General features: G+C 41.4%; 1 protein-coding gene, 1 non-coding gene and 1 pseudogene across 3 annotated transcripts in view; 2 read left to right on the forward strand and 1 right to left on the reverse strand.

Moving 5' to 3' along the window:
• The window catches only part of ASIP (agouti signaling protein), a 97,642-nt gene that overhangs the window by 16,577 nt on the left and 61,593 nt on the right, over nt 1-19,472 (forward strand). The window contains exon 1 of one of the 2 annotated variants that reach the window (XM_023754393.1): nt 7,534-7,593. The exons of the other annotated variant lie outside the window; for it this stretch is intronic. The gene's annotated coding sequence lies outside the window, so the exon portion shown is untranslated. Of the gene's footprint in view, nt 1-7,533; nt 7,594-19,472 lie in introns of those variants that run through there. 2 annotated transcript variants of the gene reach the window in all.
• LOC111826209 lies at nt 2,717-2,860 on the reverse strand. Its single transcript, XR_002829491.1, has one exon. It is a non-coding gene; the product is annotated as a U4 spliceosomal RNA (small nuclear RNA).
• LOC111826187 lies at nt 3,082-4,854 on the forward strand (annotated as a pseudogene).

A 19,472-nucleotide genomic window follows, 5' to 3' on the forward strand; every position in this document is an offset into this window, starting at 1 on the left:
CATTGTCTTGCTTTAACAGTTCTTGCACCATTATTTTGGTTTCCCCCCCTGGTGTTCTTTTGTTTATGAATCTTTCACAAACCAGTTGGGGCCATTTATCTTCTATGCAATTAAAGCCAAATAGTTTGTGCTCTTTAGTGCAGCTGTTTCTCCTTAATCTTGGGCATTTTTTAAAAATACATTTTATTGATTTTTTACAGAGAGGAAGGGAGAGGGATAAAGAGTTAGAAACATCAATGAGAGAGAAACATCGATCAGCTGCCTCCTGCACACCCCCCACTGGTACATGCCCTTGACTGGAATCAAACCTGGGACCCCTCAGTCCTCAGGCCGACGCTCTATCCACTGAGCCAATCCGGTTAGGGCAATCTTGGGCATTTTTTATGACACTGTTTTCCCTCCTAACTAAAGCTCTCTCATTCTGTGATGGGGGTTTCTGCAAATTAACATTCCCATTAAACTTTTTGTAGGGTTCAAACTTTTCTGAATCGTATCTTCTCCCCTGTCTTGACAGTTGAAGTGCTCCCTCAGGTTTAATAAAGTGTTATTTTTACATTCATTTTTTATTTTACCCATGAACATTCAGCAGAAGAAACAGGTAAGGTATAGCTAGGAAGTTGTATCTAGAAAATAAAAATGTAACATTTAAGATGATGACAAAACGTTCCCCTTCAAAAATTACTTTCACTTATTGTCATCTATGCTCCAAATTCCCACATTTTCACAGTCAATTAACATTTATTGAAATCTTACAAGGTGCATGGCAATGGAGATTCAAAGAGGTATAAGAGGGGAGGGGGGGTGGGCTAGAAGAGGTCAATGGGGGAAAAGGGGGATATATGTAATGCTTTCAACAATAAAGTATTACAATCTTTTTTAAGATTTAATTTTAAAAAAAACAAAAAACAAACGTATAAGACCTGCTTCCTGCCTTCTTTAAATTTTTAAACTTTTAGTCTCAGGACCTCTATATACTCTGCAAAATTTGAAGATCCCAAAGAGCTTTTGTTTCTGTGAGTTTTATCTAGTAATATTTACCATATTAGAAGTTGAGAATAGGAAACTGTTTAAATATTTATTTATTTAAAAATAACAATAATATGCCTCTGACAACATAAATACCATAGTGTTATGAAAACTATACTTTAAAAACCAAAAGTTGTGAAAAATGGCCAAAATCAGGATGACCACATTTTTTCAGGTTTTTAAAACCTGTGTCTCTTTCAGTATGCTGAATATCTTTTTTAAACTACACATTATTTCCTTTAAAATTCCCCAGCTTGAGAAACCCTGCAGCAAAAGAATAAACTGTACCTGCTTATTTATGGGATGCATTCACACCGGCAAGGGCTATCAAGATGGTCTTAAGGAGGTATTTTTATAGCTCGTGTAAACAGAGAAACAACAGCATGACGACTTTACATTTTGCATACCATGGCTGTCTTGCAAAACTTGGAATATGAATTTTAGGATCCATTTAGAAGGCAGAATTTGTAAATATACTTAGTTTGATGACTAGAAGTTTTCTTTCCCAATAATATAAGGGTCATAGAGTTTTATAAAAAGACCAAATTTATTTGTCCCATTAACACAAATATAGTAGTTTTATCAATAATTGCAAACTCTTGGAAGAAACCATGATGTAAAACAAAACAAAACAAACAAACAGAAAACCCCAGAAAATTAATGAAAAGATTGGCATTGTTTTACATATTTATGAATTTCTTTAATGTCTGGCTTAATAAAAGACAACTGGATTCTCATGTCTTCTTCTGCAATTGACATGTCATGCAGCATTTATAAAATTCCACCTATGACAGAATCAGAGTGAAAAAGGCAAATAATGTCTTAGTATTATTTTGAAAATAGTTTGACCTCATATATCCACTGAAAGTTAAGGACCCCAAGGGATCCTTGGATCACACTTTGAGAAAAGGGATCTATATATGAAAAAGAAAATGAAAAAAATACACAACGTATTTCAAGTGACAACGAAAAGAGATTTCAGAGCAGGGAGCTGTAATAACACTAGGAAAGGGATAAAGATAAATAGATAAATAAAATAGATAAATCCACAATGTCATAAAACACAAAGTCTGTGGAAATGTTCAATATTAAAGTAGACTAAAGAGACAGGAAAACCCAATGCAATGCCTGATCTTAGACTGGATCCTGTGCTACAGAGGGGGAAAATAATCTATAATGGACATTATTGGGTCAATTAACAAGATTGGAGAATGGACAATAGACTAAAGTATATCAATGCTAAATTTGCTGATGTTGGTCAACATTATGTGGTAAGGTAAATAGGATGTCCTTATGCTTAGGAAATGCACTATGAAGTATTTGGAGGTAAAGGACCATGAAGTTTGCAACTTATTCTCAAATTGTTCAGAAAAAACTGAGTGTTTGTACATGCATGTGTATGTGTATAGAGAGACAGACAGGACATGAAAATGATAAAGCAAATGTGTAAATATGTTATCAGCTAATTATAGGTAAAGGGAATACAGACAATTTTTGTGCTACATGTATTTTTTCCATTTTCCATAAATTTGAAATTATTTCCTTCCCCAGTTTCTAAAATTATATTTTTCAAAAGACACTGATGAAAAAATGAATAGGCAAACCTTAGCCTAGAAAATATTCACTGTACACATATAAGACAAAGGACTTGTATACAAATAACTCCTATTCAGTAATTTAAAAAGCCCAATTTAAAAAGAAACAAAAACTTGGACACATACTTGATAAAGGAAGAAATACAGATGGACAATAAACATGTAAAAATTCTTTCAATTAGCAATAATCGCGCCTTAGATATACCTCATTGGCTACGATACTGCCACTGTACAAAGTCACACTGCGAAAAATTATTTTCTAAAAAACAAAACATGTTTTTAAACTGTTAATATTTAATTAATTTTATAATAGAAATTAAATTTAGAAAAAGTTAATAGAAATTTAGAATTAAAATTATAGTTGATTTCCCCCCTGGACTCCTTGGTAACCTGTCATGGGAGGTCCTTGTCACCATCCTCTTGCCTCCTCTAGCCCCGCGGAGCCCCACAAGTCTCAATTATGCATAAGTGTATGTCTGTCCACGTTAGCCAGGCTGGTGTCCAGATCAGCAATGCCTGCTGGGAATTCTGTTGCCTGGAATACAACATCCAGCCTGATGGCCAGATGCCAAGTGTGAAAAGACCATTGTGGGAGAGATGACTCCTTCAACACATTCTTCAATGAGACAGGCACTGGAAAGCATGTGCCCAGAGCAGTGTTTGTACACCTGGAACCCACAGTCATTGATGAAGTTCACACTGGTACCTACCATCAACTCTTCCATCCTGAGCAGCTCATCACAGGCAAAGAAGATTCTGCCAATAACTATGCCCATGGGAACTACACTCTTGGCAAGGAGATGATTGACCTCATCTTGGACCAAATTCGGAAACTGGCTGACCATTGGACAGGTCTTCAGGGCTTCTTGGTTTTCCACAGCTTTGGTGGGGTAACTTGTTCTGGGCTCACCTCCCTACTGATGGAATGTCTCTCCATCGATTATAGCCAGAAGTCCAAGCTGTAGTTCTCCATTTACCCAGACCCCCACCCCCAGGTTTCCACAGCTGTAGTTGAGCCCTACAACTCCATCCTCACCACTCACATCACCCTGGAGCACTCATTGTGCCTTCATGGTTGACAATGAGGCCATCTACAATATCTGTCATGGAAACCTCGATATTGAGCGCCCAGCCTACACTAACCTTAACGGCCTTATTACCCAGACTGTGTCCTCCATCACTGCTTCCCTCAGGTTTGATGGTGCCCTGGATGTTGATCTGATCGAATTCTAGACCAATTGGTGCCCTATCACTGCATCTACTTCCCTCTGGGCACATATGCCCCTGTCATCTCTGCTGAGAAAGCCTACCATGAACAGCTTGCTGTAGCAGAGATCACTAATGTATGTTTTGAGCCATCCAACCAGATGCTGAAGTGTGACCCTCGCCACAGTAAATACATGGCTTGTCAATTGTGCTGTGGTGATGTGGTTCTTAAAGATGTCAATGCTGCCATTGCCACCATCCACACTGAACATGCCATCCTGTGCAGACTGGTGCCCCACTGGCTAAAAAGTTATAATTTGTTACCAGCCTCCCACTGTAGTACTGGTGGAGACCTGGCCAAAGTACAGCCAGCTGTGTGCATGCTGAGCAACACCACACTGTTGCTGACGCCTGAGCTTCCCTGGACCACAAGTTTGACATGATGTGTGTGGGGCGCGGCTACAGTGTTTTGGCCAGGTTCAAGCCTCGGACTAATGAAAGGACAGGGTCCTCTCATTGCCACGTGCAAGTCCCAGCTGGAGGGCAGGGCCCTCCCAGCACAATTATAGCCAACAGCTATAGCTGTAAGCTTGAACCTGTGGTCCAAACACGTGGCCCCACGTGCCTTGTGCTAGAGTTCAGGTGCATGTAGTTGAGTAGGGTTGAAACTCACAAGAATGCTGTAAACAACTTGATCACGCCCCTACTTTGCCTCGTGGCATCTGCTATAAAATAAAGACACGGCTGGTGGGCGCTGGCGCTGTCTCCTCATCAGGGAGCAGCGTCCCACCAAGACCCAGCTTTCATTCTCTTGTCTGTCTTTTCTCAATCCTTTCACCCCCCCACCCCCACTCAGGATCACCTTTGGCCGTAACAGATATGTGCTTTTGTTCACTGGTATGTGGGTGAGGGCATGAAGGAAGGAGAATTTTCTGAGGCCCACGAGGACATGGTTGCCCTTGCGAAGGATTATGAGGAAGTTGGAGCAGATAGTGCTGAGGGAGAGGATGAGGGTGAAGAGTATTGACCTGTCTGCTGCAATGTTACAATCTGGTGTTTTATGACTGTCTTATTTCTTCTTCTTTTTTTTTTAAATTAAATCTTTATTGTTCAGATTACATTTGTTCCTCTTTTTTTTTTCCCCCATAACTCCCCTCCTCCCAGTTCCCGCCCCACCCTCCGCCCTCACTCCCCACCCACTGTCCTCATCCATAGGTGCACGATTTTTGTCCAGTCTCTTCCCGCATCTCCCACACCCCTTTCCCCCCCAAGAATAGTCAGTCCCTTCCCTTTCTATGTCCCTGATTCATTATAATCACCAGTTCATTCTGTACATCAGATTATTTATTCACTTGATTCTTAGATTCACTTGTTGATAGATGCATGTTTGTTGTTCATAATTTGTATCTTTACCTTTTTCTTCTTCTTCCTCTTCTTAAAGGATACCTTTCAGCATTTCGTATAATACTGGTTTAGTGGTGATGAACTCCTTTAGCTTTTCCTTATCTGTGAAGCTCTTTATCTGACCTTCAATTCTGAATGATAGCTTTGCTGGATAAAGTAATCTTGGTTGTAGGTTCTTGGTATTCATCACTTTGAATATTTCTTGCCATTCCCTTCTGGCCTGCAAAGTTTCTGTTGAGAAATCAGCTGACAGTCGTATGGGTATTCCTTTGTAGGTAATTGACTTTCTTTCTCTTGCTGCTTTTAAGAGTCTCTCTTTGTCTTTTGCTCTTGGCATTTTAATTATGATGTGTCTTGGTGTGGTCCTCTTTGGATTCCTTTTGTTTGGGGTTCTCTGCGCTTCTTGGACCTGTAAGTCCATTTCTTTCACCAGGTGGGGGAAGTTTTCTGTCATTATTTCTTCAAATAGGTTTTCAATATCTTGCTCTCTCTCATCTTCTGGCACCCCTATAATTCTGATATTAGTGCGCTTGAAGCTGTCCCAGAGGCTCCTTACACTATCTTCGTATTTTTGGATTCTTTTTTCATTTTGCTTTTCCGGTTGGGTATTTTTTGCTTCTTAGTATTTCAAATCTTTGACTTGATTCTTGCGCTCCTCTGGTCTGCTGTTGGGTGTCTGTATAATATTCTTTATTTCAGTCAGTGAATGCTTAATTTCTAGTTGGTTCTTTATCACAACATCGAGGGTCTCATTAGTTTTCTTGAGGCTCTCATCAAGTTTATTGGCAGCTTCTAGCACATTATTGAAAGCCCTCAAAAGTGCGTTTTTTAGCTCTATATCCTCCATTTCTGTCATGTTTTTTTGTCTGCGCATTTTTTATGCTTTCTTCGTGCACCCCCTTGTGGTCTTTGTGTGCAGTCTTGTTCTAGTTAAGCCTTGATTGTTGTAGTTAATACTAGAGGGATTTGACCACCAGGCCGACTGGTTGTGAGAATCAGCTGTGTCTGCCTTGGGAAAACTTCTGTCCTTTGGAGAGGTGCTAATCTAGCCTTTGCCTGAGGCTATCCGGCAAATGGCTCTGCGCAGGGCTTGGGCAGGGCGGGATCAACAGGGCGGGTGGAGGGAGCGGTTATGGCTGCTCTCAGTCCCGTTCCCAGAGGCTCTGCTTCTCAGAACCCCAGCAACCGCTGCAAACCTCGGAGAGAAAGCTGCCCTCACGTTCCGACTGATCCCAGACAATCCCGCTTCTCCCGTTTGAGTCTGAGTCCCTAGAGACTCGCCCGGATCTGGAGCTCAGAGTCTGAGACTCCCTCCTGATTGAAAACGACAACCACGCCCTCAGCCACCAGCCCGCTTTGCGCGCGCACCTCCGCACCTTTGTATTTTCCACACTGCGCCTCCTCTGAGCCTCGGTATGCTGTTCTCTTTTCTTCTAGTTGAAGAGTCTCTCCTCAGCCAGCCTTCCTGTGGTTCTGGGTGATGTCCGTTCCGTCTTTTAGTTGTATTTTTGAAATGGTTGTTTGCGGCAGCAATCTCCGGTGTTTACCTATGCCACCATCTTGGTTTTCCTCTCTGTCTTATTTCTTCTTATTTCTGTTGTTCTGTGAAGTTCATTTGTGTCCCAAACTTGTCAATAAAAGTGATGCTTTTATTTAGAAATAAATAAATTAAATTCTAATAAATTAGACGTTAACAATGTATTCAAACTTGAAAAGTGATATCTTGGGAAATAACAAAATGTCATTTTGCTGCAGATACAATCATTTCTGGACCAAGAAGTCACCTAGATTAACCAATATTGCAGAAGTCAGGAATCATGAATTAACAGGAATATCTTATATTTATATCAATCACTGGATCCTCTTGGCCATTTGATAAACCAGATGTCACAATTGGATATCTCTGAATCCCACAAAAAAGCTGGGTTGCCAATATTCATGGAAATGTGAAATAGCCTGATATATGAGAAAGAGCACTGGGTAAGAAGTCAAAAGACTTCAAGTATAGTTCCCAGTTCTGCCACTAACTAGCTGAGTAAATCACTTAATTGCTGTGGGCTAAACTTTTTTTTTAATATGTAAAATGAAAATTATATATTAAATCATCTTCAAGGTCTCTTCCAATAATAAAGGTTTGTGAGGTGGGAAAGTAAGTAAGATTGCAGAAGCATTACCTAGTAAAGGTCTCCCATGTCCAACATGGTTATATGTGCTCAAGGATAGAAGATAGAAAGTACTTACCACGCCTACTTATCTCATTTGTCCTTAGGGATCAAAGCATCTTAGTTGGTGAAGGAAATGATACCATGAACTCCAGAATACTGTCAGGACAGCTTTCAAATCCAATGAGATAACTATACAGGTCAGTAAAAGGAAAATAACTTACAGAAAAAAGAAAATTCTTTTGTGTGTGTCACGCTCTATGCTAATTATATAGCTATCTCATCTAGTCTTTTCATATTATATAGGTTTACTGTCCACATTTTTTAAATTTAAATTTTTGGATCACAAAGTTTAAGTGATTGGAATCCCATATTCATTCCATATTCCATCCCAACTCTGTCAAGTCAAATTCTTCCATAGAACCTTCCTATTCCTTGCATAGAACCTTCCTTGACCACCCTGGCCTACAATGATTTCTTCTCTGAGTTTCTCTAGTGTGTATTACCTATACTACCACTTTCACATCCATAACTTTTTGCAGTGTTGTTTATATTTGATTCATTTATTAATCAGTAAGCATTGATTGAACAGCCACCATGGAACCCCATTAGGCAGTGGGGATACACAGATGAATAAGACACAGTCCCTGCCTTCAGGAATTAAAATCTAGTGGAGGACACAATCCTATTAGCACTTTGTTTAAACATCCCAATCCATTCTCAGATTTAATCACTCTCTCTACTTCTCTCTCTTCTAGTTTGGGACATTCTCATTTCAGCTCTCAGGCCAACAAACAAACCAATGAGCCTGAAGTAGCAAAACTAAGCCTTAAGGGAAAGGAGAATTTTAATTAATGAATTATAGTAGCAAATAATCTGTAAGCATCAAGGATAAAACACAGAGGAGGTAACAATTGACAGAGAAATTTAAATTCTCCTAAGCAATAGCAGAGGGGATGTGAGCCAAGTTCCTAGCCTAGCCCTATGGCAATGCAGGGCACACTACTGTCTTTTTTTCTTTTTTTAATAAATATTTTTACTGATTTTAGAGAGGAAGGGAGGGAGAGAGAGAAACATCAATGATGAAAGATAATCATTGATCGACTGCCTCCTGCATGCCCCACACTGGGGATCTAGGCTGCAACCAGGCGTGTACCTTGACCGGGAATCAAACCGTGACCTCCTGGTTCATAGGTCGACACTCAACCACTGAGCCATGCCAGCTGGGCTGGGCTGGGTTATATTAATGAGGAGTCCTGGTCATGCCTACTAATAGGTTTGTCTCAGAAATGAACATTGCAAGCATTCTCTTTTTTAAAAAAATCTTTAGCAAGCATTCTCTTAAGTGCAGCTGCATTCAGAGGATTTCTTGGTCTCACCATTGTGACCTAGGATCTGAAAAAGAGGGGGAACAATCCCTGTGATTTCCTAGAGTATTTACCCCACATCCTTCCTAGAGGTGCCCCTGAGGGATATTCCTGCCAAGCCTCATCCTGTTTACTAAGCAAGAGGTGAAGCAGATGAATAGGTTCCATCTAGAACAGCGGTTCTCAACCTGTGGGTCGCGACCCCTTGGGGGTCGAACGACCCTTTCACAGGGGTTGCCTAAGACCATCGGAAAACACATATATAATTACATATTGTTTTTGTGATTAATCACTATGCTTTAATTATGTTCAATTTGTAACAATGAAAATACATCCTGCATATCTCAGATATTTACATTACGATTCATAACAGTAGCAAAATTACAGTTATGAAGTAGCAACAAAATAATTTTATGGTTGGGGGTCACCACAACATGAGGAACTGTGTTAAAGGGTCATGGCATTAGGAAGGTTGAGAACCACTCACTGATCTAGAATGTAGAGGGTTAGGGCACTGAAATTCATTGAACATCTACCATGTATTACACATATCATATCTCATCTAAACTTCTCATTAACACTGTGGAATATCATTGCCCCCATTTTACATATGAGGAAATAGAGACCCAAAGAGGTTAAATAACTTGTCCAAGGTCACATAGCTAGCAAGTGGTATTGATTCAGCTTGGAGAATGGCATTGAATGAAGTCTTAGTTCAGCAATCTGTTAGATCCTGGCTCCAACAGGCATCTTCCATGGCTAATTGGGCAGGAGTCCCCTACACAGCAGGCTCGATCCCAGGAAGATCTAGACAACACCTGAAATTTAATTGCACCAAATTTCTTTGGTTTCCTAAATTCAGTTTTTTGCACCTTAATTTCAGGCTGCTTCCAGATTAGAAATGTAATAACTCAATTGCCATAAAGCAAATGAACTCACACCAAAGGGAATCTCCTGCTGAGTTGGCAACACCCTGAGAGGTGCAGATCCATGAGGCAGAGGACGCCATGGAGCAGGAGAATATAGAGGCCCCTTTTCTGGGAAAGTACAAAAGATCTTGGAGACCAGGCAGAATGGTCAGAGAGGTGGCCCCAAGGTGCATAAAAAGCACCTTAATATTGGGGATTCAGTGGGGGGTCAGACTGCCAAAGTCACTAAACCAAAGCCTGGACCCTGAGTTCAGTGATGCTTCTCACTCAGCACTATTTCCACAAGTAAGTCCAGGAGAATTGCTTCAGGAATCTGACAATTTAATTCTACTCTGCTGATATCTATATAATAAAAGCCTAAGCGACCTTTCCAGCAGAACGACCAGAATGACTGGTCGCTATGATGCGCACTGACCACCAGGGGGCAGATGCTCAACACAGGAGCTGCCCCCTGGTAGTCAGTGTGCTCCCACAGGGGGAGTGCCGCTCAGCCAGAAGCCGGGCTCACGGCTGGCGAGCTCAGCTGCGGTGGTGGGAGCCTCTCCTGCCTCTGCTAAGGAGCAGCAAGCAGGCGGGTGGTAAGGAGCCAGGGGTACCAGACTGAGAGAGGGCACAGACTGGGCTGAAGGTACCCCCCCCCCCCAGTGCACAAATTTCGTGCACCGGGCCTCTAGTAAGTATATCATCATCCAAACTGACAGGAAAGTGGGCTGGTGGTGATATGATTTACTAATGTCATTTTTTCTGTAAGGAGCTTCATAGGAATTCTCTAAAACAATAGGCACTCCCACAATCATGTATATTTACCTTTGGGATTTGGGGTGAAACTTGGCAGCAGTAGGGTTTTTGATTATGGTGTTGTGGGTTTGGTTTTTTTTTAATCTTTATTGTTGAAAGTATTACATATGTCTCCCTTTTTCCCCCATTGACCCCTTCTAGCCCGCCCCTGCCCCCTGGTGTTGTGTTTTTTAAATGTCACAGTTGTGCTCTAATAGCTCCAGTCTTTTTTAATTGACTGGGAGGGAGGGAGGGAGGGAGGGAGAGAGAGAGAGAGAGAGAGAGAGAGAGAGAGAGAGAGAGAGAGAAGAGATTTGTTGTTCTGTTGTTCGACTTATTTATGCATTCATTGGTTGATTCCTGTGCCCTGACCGGGGATCAAACCCACAACCTTGGTGTGTCAGGATGATGCTCTTACCAACTGAGCTACTCAGCCAGGGCCTGAATATGTTTAAGTTGGGTTGAAAATCAAAATCATTAGTCTTTGGGAATGTGCTGATTGATGAAGAAGCACAAAGGGGAACCAATTGGTCATTAAAAGTTGCCATCAGTGATCAACAAATGGGGTGGAATGTCATAAATGGATAATTCTAGTCACCATCAAAAGCTGTTTCTTTGTTAGAATTTAGGTACAGAGCCTCAGCGCTAAACTAGGCTGGGGAGAATGATTCATTGGCCAAAAGACTTCGGAAATCTTTTCCATAGCTGGTTTATACCCTTTCAGAGTGGAGTTTATTTTTAGCCTCTAAACTCCCTTCTCAGAGAAAAAGTCATTTTCCTGCCCTGGACAAGGGCAAAGTACCCTGAAGTACTAGTATATAAGGTTTGTCAGTTTCATCCCTGTCCACAGGCCTAGTAACTTTTTTTTCTTTTTCTTTTTTTAATTGTTTTATTGCTTAAAGTATTACAAAGAGTATTATATATGTCTCCTTTTTTTTTCTCCCCTTGACCTTCCCCTAGCCTCCCATACCCCCCAGTGTCTTGTGTCCATTGGTTATGCTTATATGCATGCATACAAGTCCTTCGGTTGATTTCTTACCCACCCCCCACCCCCAACCCTCCCCGGCCTTCCCCCTGTAGTTTGACAGTCTGTTCGATGTTGCTCTGCCTCTGTGTCTATTTTTGTTCATCAGTTTATAGTGGTCTTAATTATCCATAAATGAGTGAGATCATGTGGTATTTTTCTTTCATTGACTGGCTTGTTTCACTTAGCATAATGCTCTCCAGTTCCATCCATGCTGTTGCAAATGGTAAGAATTCCTTCTTTTTTACAGCAGCATAGTATTCCATCGTGTAGATGTACCACAGTTTTCTAATCCATTCATCTGCTGATGGGCACTTAGGCTGTTTCAAAGATCTTAGCTATGGGAAATTGTGGGGCTATGAACATAGGGGGTGCATATATCCTTTCTGATTGGTGTTTACAGGCCTAGTAACTTTAAGATGGACTTCCTCAGGACTGAATGTCTCCTGATGGGGGTTTTTATCTTTCTTTTAGGAAGGCCCTGAATTTCCCAAACTACTTTTGGAGAGACTCAGATACTTTGCTTTATAAATAGTAAAAAGACTTATATATCCATCAGTCATGTGGTGCTGTGGCAAAAGACTATATACTCTAATGGAATATAAAACTTAGAGTACCGGTCTCTTAGGTCTGGTCTAGCAGGTAAAGAGTGTTCCTCGAAGGTTTGTTTTCAGTGCTAGGCACACCTGGGCACATCACTTACTGTAAACAACCTTTTTGAGGGAAAGCTACTTTGGAGTTGTTTCACCACTCGAAGATGGGACAGGACCCATTGCCAGAGTAAAGTTATTTATCCAATGCAGATCTCCAAGTCCAAAAGAGGAGAAAGGACTATTATTTGCAAGGTTCAGTCCTTAGAACCTGTTCTACTCTGCTGGTGCATGGCATGTCCACAACTTGCTTAGACTTTAGGCTGAACCTGGTATCAGTTGGAGGTGGGAGATGAGGAAATACCTTTCAGAAAAGCGGTGTCCCTCTTGGGCTCCCAGGGTCCAGTTTGGATGACTTGTTCTAATAATACAATTTTATTCAGTCAGCCAGCTCCAAGTATCTATTGAGCATCTATTATGTATGCCACCCTATCTAGGTGCTAGAGAAGATCCAAAAAGAGAAATCTTATACAAGGTTGTAAAAGCATTTACACAGACTTGTAAAGGAAGTGAAGCTGGCCTTGGAAGATTCTCCAGCTTATTTTTTTTATTTACTCATAGTACTCAATAGTCCTAGTTTTAGCCCCCATGTCCCTGATTTACCCTCATGTACCAGACCTTCTGTTTCCAAAAGTTTAGGACATGTACCAGTTATTGTACATGAGATGACTAAGTTATATGGGACATGGTTTTAGGTGATAAGTAGACAAACATAAAATAACAAAGAATTACATCATAAGAAAGTATTTTCCTTTGCAGTTCTCTTTCAAGCCTGGATTACATGTAGAAGAAAGTCTCATTTGAGCCCAATATGTCATTAACATACTTGACCACTTCTTAATTTCCATTCTAACCAACAAATAGACCATAGACCTGGAGTTTTCTTCTGGCAGTAGCTATTTAGAATTTAATGCCACTGTTTTATTAATTTATTTTCTAGGCTATATTATGTTTATGATCAATAACACTGATATAGATTTTCCTTTCCACATGAATGTATTTACATTTTTTTATTTTATTTTTTAAATATATTTTTATTGATTTCAGAGAGGAAAGGAGAGGGAGAGAAAGATAGAAATATCAATGATGGGAGAGAATCATTGATTGGCTGCCTCCTGCACGCCCCCTACTGGGGAACTAGCCTGCAATCCGGACATGTGCCCTTGACCTTTCAGTCTGCAGGCCGATGCTCTATCCACTGAGCCAAACCGGCTAGGGCTGTATTTGCATTTTAGAAAAGTTAATTGACTTAAAGAAAAATATTAAGTAAATAATACTTTAGATTCTGTGGTTCTCAACCTTTTGGCCCTTTAAATACAGTTCCTCATGTTGTGACCCAACCATAAAATTATTTTCATTGCTACTTCATAACTGTAACGTTGCTACTGTTATGAATCGTAATGTAAATATCTGATATGCTGGATGGTCTTAGGCGACCCCTGTGAAAGGGTCGTTCGACCGACCAAAGGGGTCGCGACCCACAGGTTGAGAACCGCTGCTTTAGAAGAATGGGGGCTATGGTTGAGATCCTGACGCTGCTATCCACATGACTAAAGTTTGGGAAACATTTCTTTTCCTCAACTCCAGTCCAACCAAAGTTACTGTTTGTGATCTATTCCTGCCCTTTGCTGGACCTAAACCAATTCAAGATCAGATTGTGATAATGACTGATAATGGGTTCGTCTCCCATTATAATTGGGCTTTAAGGTCTTTAGCCTAAATAAATCATTTTAATGGTAGAAATTTTTATAAAAAGACAAGCAAGGTAAGATATTTGTAGTAATAGAAATTTTCACAGTGCTAATATTGAGTGCTGCCATTTATTTGGGCTTTTTGATATTCTCTAATCCTCACAACAACCCTGTGAAGTATTTATCAGATGATGAAACTGAGGCACAGGGAGGTTAAACAAAACTGTTTCTTGGTCACTCAACTAATAAGGATCAAAACCAAGATTCCAGCCAAGGTTTTCCCACTACACCATTGGTCTCTAGAGCCTGGAACCTCTGGCCACACAGGTTCCTATCTGTTCCCCCCTGAGCATAAGGCAAACCCTAGAAAAGATACACAAATGAAAATCTGAGGAATTCGAGGGAGCACATGAACAGTGTACAATAATGTAGCACAGTGAGATGGAGAGATACTGTGGAAATATGTTCAGAGTAGATGAGACTACTTGGAAGAAGTAAGGGCTCTACCGGAGGAGTGAGGAGTCACCTGATTGCATTCATCTCTGCCCTGCCTTTTGCCACATAGCTCACAGACCTCCTTGTAGGGCCAGGCCAGCCTTAATGCCTCCTGCTGACTTCAGGCATGCCGGAAGGAGCAAGTGCTCTTGCTGCCTTACTTCTGTCTCTAGAAAGGATTCCTTTCCTCCCAGCCTGTAGCCCTGCCTCAGCTGAGGCTGGTGCTGCCTTCAGGACAATGCAGAGGCAGGCAGAGTGCTATATGTATATCTCCATCAAGCACTGACCTAATTTATTATTATCATTTATGATTTCTTATAATTACATTATACTTATGCACCTGCTTCTGGAAATGAGCCCCTCGTAGAGGTCCTGTCAGCTCTGCACTATCCCTGCGAGCCCAGGGTCACAGGCCAGCTGTGCTCTGAACCAGGGGTCTAGGCGAGAGTTTCAAGTCCTTTTAGGAATCTGCTATCATGTTAACGTGGGGCTTTGAGTCAACAGCTGGGAATATCCTCTGTGACATGATGTAGGGAGAGAATGCTGACTCCCACCTCCTGCCTATGCAATGGACCAAGGCATTCTTGTCATCATCACAGTCACTCCGGACTTTACCAGTTAGTTTACAGAACACCTCAGATGAGAATTAAGGTAATAGGTATGGAAGTAGTTGATAAACTCCAAGGCCCCAGAAAAATGTGCAAGATGATGGTACTACCAGAGCTTTCCTGACCTATTCCAGAGTTTAGTCCTTGGATCTCTGCCCTTTTCTCTATTCCCATTCTCCCTGGGTGATCTCTTCTGTTCCCCTGGTTTTAATTATTATCTATATGCCAATAACATGAAAACCTGAATAGATATCTCCCCAGAACTGTAGTTTTTATTTCTAACAGATTCCTAGATATATCCATTTCCGTGTATCCCACAGATACATTAGAGTAAACAAAATGTACCCCCTTCCTCACTAAGCCCAGCTCTTTTTTTGGAATTCAGAATCTAATGGGTGATACCATCAGCCACACAGTCCCCTGAGCTTGATCCTGGGAGTCTTCCTTGATGTTTCCTTTGCCCTCATCCCTTTTCACCCAAGGCCCTTAGACCTGTTGCTTTTTCCCCAAACTCACTAATTCAGGTGCTCATTTCCCATGTATTATTCTGCCTTAACCTAGATTCTTTTCTTTGGTTTCCTTGTCTCCAGATGTATCAATCACATCGATCTACCCTCACACATCTGCTCGCATGATGTTTATAAAATTAAATCTGGCCATATGTCTCCCCTGCTAAAAACTCTTCAGTGACCAAGGATATGATCAGGCTCCTTAAGCTGATATGTGTAAGGCCCTCCCTGTCTGCTTCTTCTGACCCTTCAGGCCTCTCCTAACCCTGCCCTCTGTCTTTGCTGTTGCTGGCCTTTCTGTCTGAAATGTGGTCTCCTTCTGTTGTCAATGCCCTGCCTCCACATAGGTAATCCTATTTATCATTTAAGATTTAACTCAGATATCACTTCTTTAGGAAGTCTTCCCTGAGTAGCCCCATCCCCTGGTTCATTAGGTTCATTAGGTGCTTGCATATCTTATGTATATCTCCATCAAGCACTGACCTAATTTATTATTATCATTTATGATTTCTTATAATTACATTATACGTATGCATCTCTTCTCCTGGACTATTATATTAACCCTTAGCAGGCAGAGACAGTGTCTTTGCAGCCTCTGTTTCTAGAATAATGCATGGCATAAACTAAGCCCCCAATAATTGAATGTTAGAAAGGTAGTCTTAGCTTTTAAAATATGTCTTCAATGGTAAAAACAAAAAAAAATCACTTTAGCTAAACCTCAGTTACTTAGCATTCTGTTGACCTAAATCCCTGAGCATTTTAGCTAGTAAACTGAATAGATTTTTCTGAATATATTTTAAATTTATGCCAAAAGTACATAGTGATATTTCAAAAAGATATTCCCTTAAACATTCCAGTGCCCAGTTTAGCGATTATAGGTCATAGGTTCTCTCCTTCTTTCCTGCTACTGGGTCTTCTTCAAAAAGCTCCAGCTACCCAGCTGGTGTGGCTCAATGGTTGAGTATCAACCTATGAACCAGGAAGTCACAGTTTGATTCTGGGTCAGGGCACATGCCCGAGTTTTGGCGCTCAATCCCCAGTAGGGTGCACCTCTTTAAAAAAAAAAAAAAAAAAAAAAAGAGCTCCAGCTGGAAGAAACACAACCATTTCACAAACACAAACACAAAGATAGTCTTCTCCCCAAGGTGTGGGGCAGAGCTCTGGTGTGGCAACCTGAGGGCAGATGAGTTTCACAACAAGGTTTGAGGAGTTTCAGTACTCAGCAATCCCAGTCTGGTGTGTCACTGGTTCCAGGTCCCTTTCCTCCTACTTCCGGGGCATGTCCCTTGGTCATCTCTACCTTTGAATCAGGCTCCATGACTTGGCAAAGGAGGGACTAGATGGTGCTCAGGTGTGAAGCACACTTGGAACAGCTTGCATTTCCATATACATATATCCTGGAACATTTCCAGCCTCTCACTTCTGAGAAGCAGGGTTAAATTAAATAAATCAAGTTGGAGATTTCTTTGAGCCAAAAAACCTACATACTTTAAAGAAAAAGTGTGAGGGCTGGTATTAAACACTGTTAACAGGTTTAGCTTTGTATCATTAAATTCACATCCTCTAAAAGTCACATTTCTTGAGTTTTCTAGATATCCTTGGCTCTCATCCACCTTGGTCCAATCTTGGTCCTTTTTGGGAGATGTCTTTCAGTCAGTGCTTGCCCCTCCTTGGTGCTCTTTGCCAGTGACAATGGTCTATTCTAGGTCTCGTTCTGTAGGCCTCGTGGGGTCATGGAGACCTCTGCTGAGGCTTTCAAATAGCAGTGCCTTTGCTCACCTCCCTGAGCACACAGTCATCTGCATTCAAGGTCCTACTGTTCTAGGGATCTGTAGGGGAATAGGAGACTTGAGCACCATCCCCTTCAGAGCCAGGCTCAGGAAATTCTCTTTCAGCCCTCCTCTAATCCTAAGAGCCCTTTTTTTCTCTCAGCACAACTTTATCACCTCTGAGACCTTGGGCTGCTTTCAAAAACAAAAGCCTGTTGATTTCTTTTATTTTTTATTTTGTCTGAAGTGAAAGAAGGCCTGATCTCCAGAACAAAAGGCCCTGGTTACTCTTTTGGGAGAGGGAGTGTGAAGAATGAATGCTTCATTCTTTCACAAAGAACAGAAGTGTCTGATATCACAGAAAATAAGAGTTAATTCCTCAAACAGGTTAGCCCATCAAACACTGAAGCAAAGCTTATTTCACACGTTGTTCCCAGGGTGTGTGAAGCCTCTCCAGGAAGAGTTAATAGGCCAAATTATGGTAGAGATCCACATTATAATTTCCAAGATCCAAATTATAATTTCCAGCCTCAGACTGGGGAGTGCTTTAAGTAAACAGCAAATGTAGGCTTCCCCATCTTCGGTGTAGATCCTAGATTAACTGGCATGGGTGGAGCTGGTACCTCCAGATTTCAATTCCCTAGCGCTGGCTTATTTCGGCTTCCCATTTCCTGATTTCTGGGAGAAGTTTGAAGAACCCATAAGAGAATTACCCCAAGACCACATATGACCTTTGAATAATAAGCTGGATGATGGAATAATAGAAGAGAGCTCCCTTGATCATTGATTTCATTTGCATAGATTTTTATTTTTTAGTATTTCATTAAAATATAATTATTTTAGCCCGCAGCGGTGCTCAACCTGTGGGTCTCGACCCCTTTGGCGGTCGAACGACCCTTTCACAGGGGTCACCTAAGACCATCCTGCATATCAGATATTTACATTACGATTCATAACAGTAGCAACATTACAGTTATGAAGTAGCAATGAAAATAATTTTATGGTTGGGTCACAACATGAGGAACTATATTTAAAGGGCCAGAAGGTTGAGAACCACTGGCTTAGTGGATAGAGCGTCGACTTGTGGACTGAAGGGTCCAAGTGATAGGGAAAATGAGACATTTTCGGGGGGCTAGCAATCTAAATCTGTGCCAGTAACCTAATGTACATTCTTGTTAGCCTGTAGTCTAGTCACTGCCCCTTTAATTATCTGGTCCTGCAAGACCTGTTTACCTAAGTACTACCCCCATTTTAGAGAGTCCATAAACCATGAACAATACACAACCCCCAGATGGAGTTATCAGTGCTGGCGCCAGGCCAGGCCTTGAGATGTGGTCTCACTGCTCCCATCCTAGCACATGGAGCTTTTTGCAAAGCCCGCGAAAGGTCCGGAGGTATGATCCATATTTGGGGGACAAAGAAACCAAAGGGGTATAAAGGGAAAGCTTCCTCCATACTGGTTTGCTCTGGATTTGGAGAGAAACAAACTCCCCTGAGTCACTGTACCGGTACATGTGAAATATTTGGAAATAAATGGGTTTTTCCTGTGCCTCCAGTACTCCTGTGTATTTTTCGGTCACCTGGTAAATTCTGTAACACCAGGTTCGATTCCGGTCAAGGGCATGTACCTTGGTTGCAGGCACATCCCCAGTAGGAGGTGTGCAGGAGGCAGCTAATCAATGTTTCTCTCTCATCGATGTTTCTAACTCTCTATCCCTCTCCTTTCTTCTCTGTAAAAAATCAATAAAATATATTTTAAAAATATATATCCCTGGCTGGTGGGGCTCAATTGGTCAGGCGTCATCCCACACACTAAAAGTTTGCTGGTTCAATTCCCAGTCAGAGTACATGCTCCACAAGTTCAATCCCCAGTAGGTGGCGTGCAGGAGGCAGCCAATGGATGTTTCACTCTCACGTCAATGTTTCTCTCCCTCTCCCTTTCTCTCTCTCTCTTTTTTAATTTAAAAAAAAACTTAGATAAATTTGTTATTGATTTCTGGAGGAAAGGAGAGGGAGAGAGAGATGGAAACATCAATGATGAGAGAGAGAATCATTGAATGGCTGCCTCCTGCATGCTCCCTACTGGGGATCAAGCCCACAACCCCGGCATGTGCCCTGACTGGGAATCAAGCCCTGACCTCCTGGTTCATAGGTCAATACTCAACCACTGAACCACATTGAATGGGCTCCCTTCTTCTCTCTCTGAAAAATCAATAAAAATCATAAAAATAAAAATAAAAAGATGCATGCCTTCCTTGTC

Source organism: Myotis lucifugus, unplaced genomic scaffold (assembly GCF_000147115.1).
Source record: "Myotis lucifugus unplaced genomic scaffold, Myoluc2.0 scaffold_60, whole genome shotgun sequence".
Classification (NCBI taxonomy): Eukaryota; Metazoa; Chordata; class Mammalia; order Chiroptera; family Vespertilionidae; genus Myotis; species Myotis lucifugus.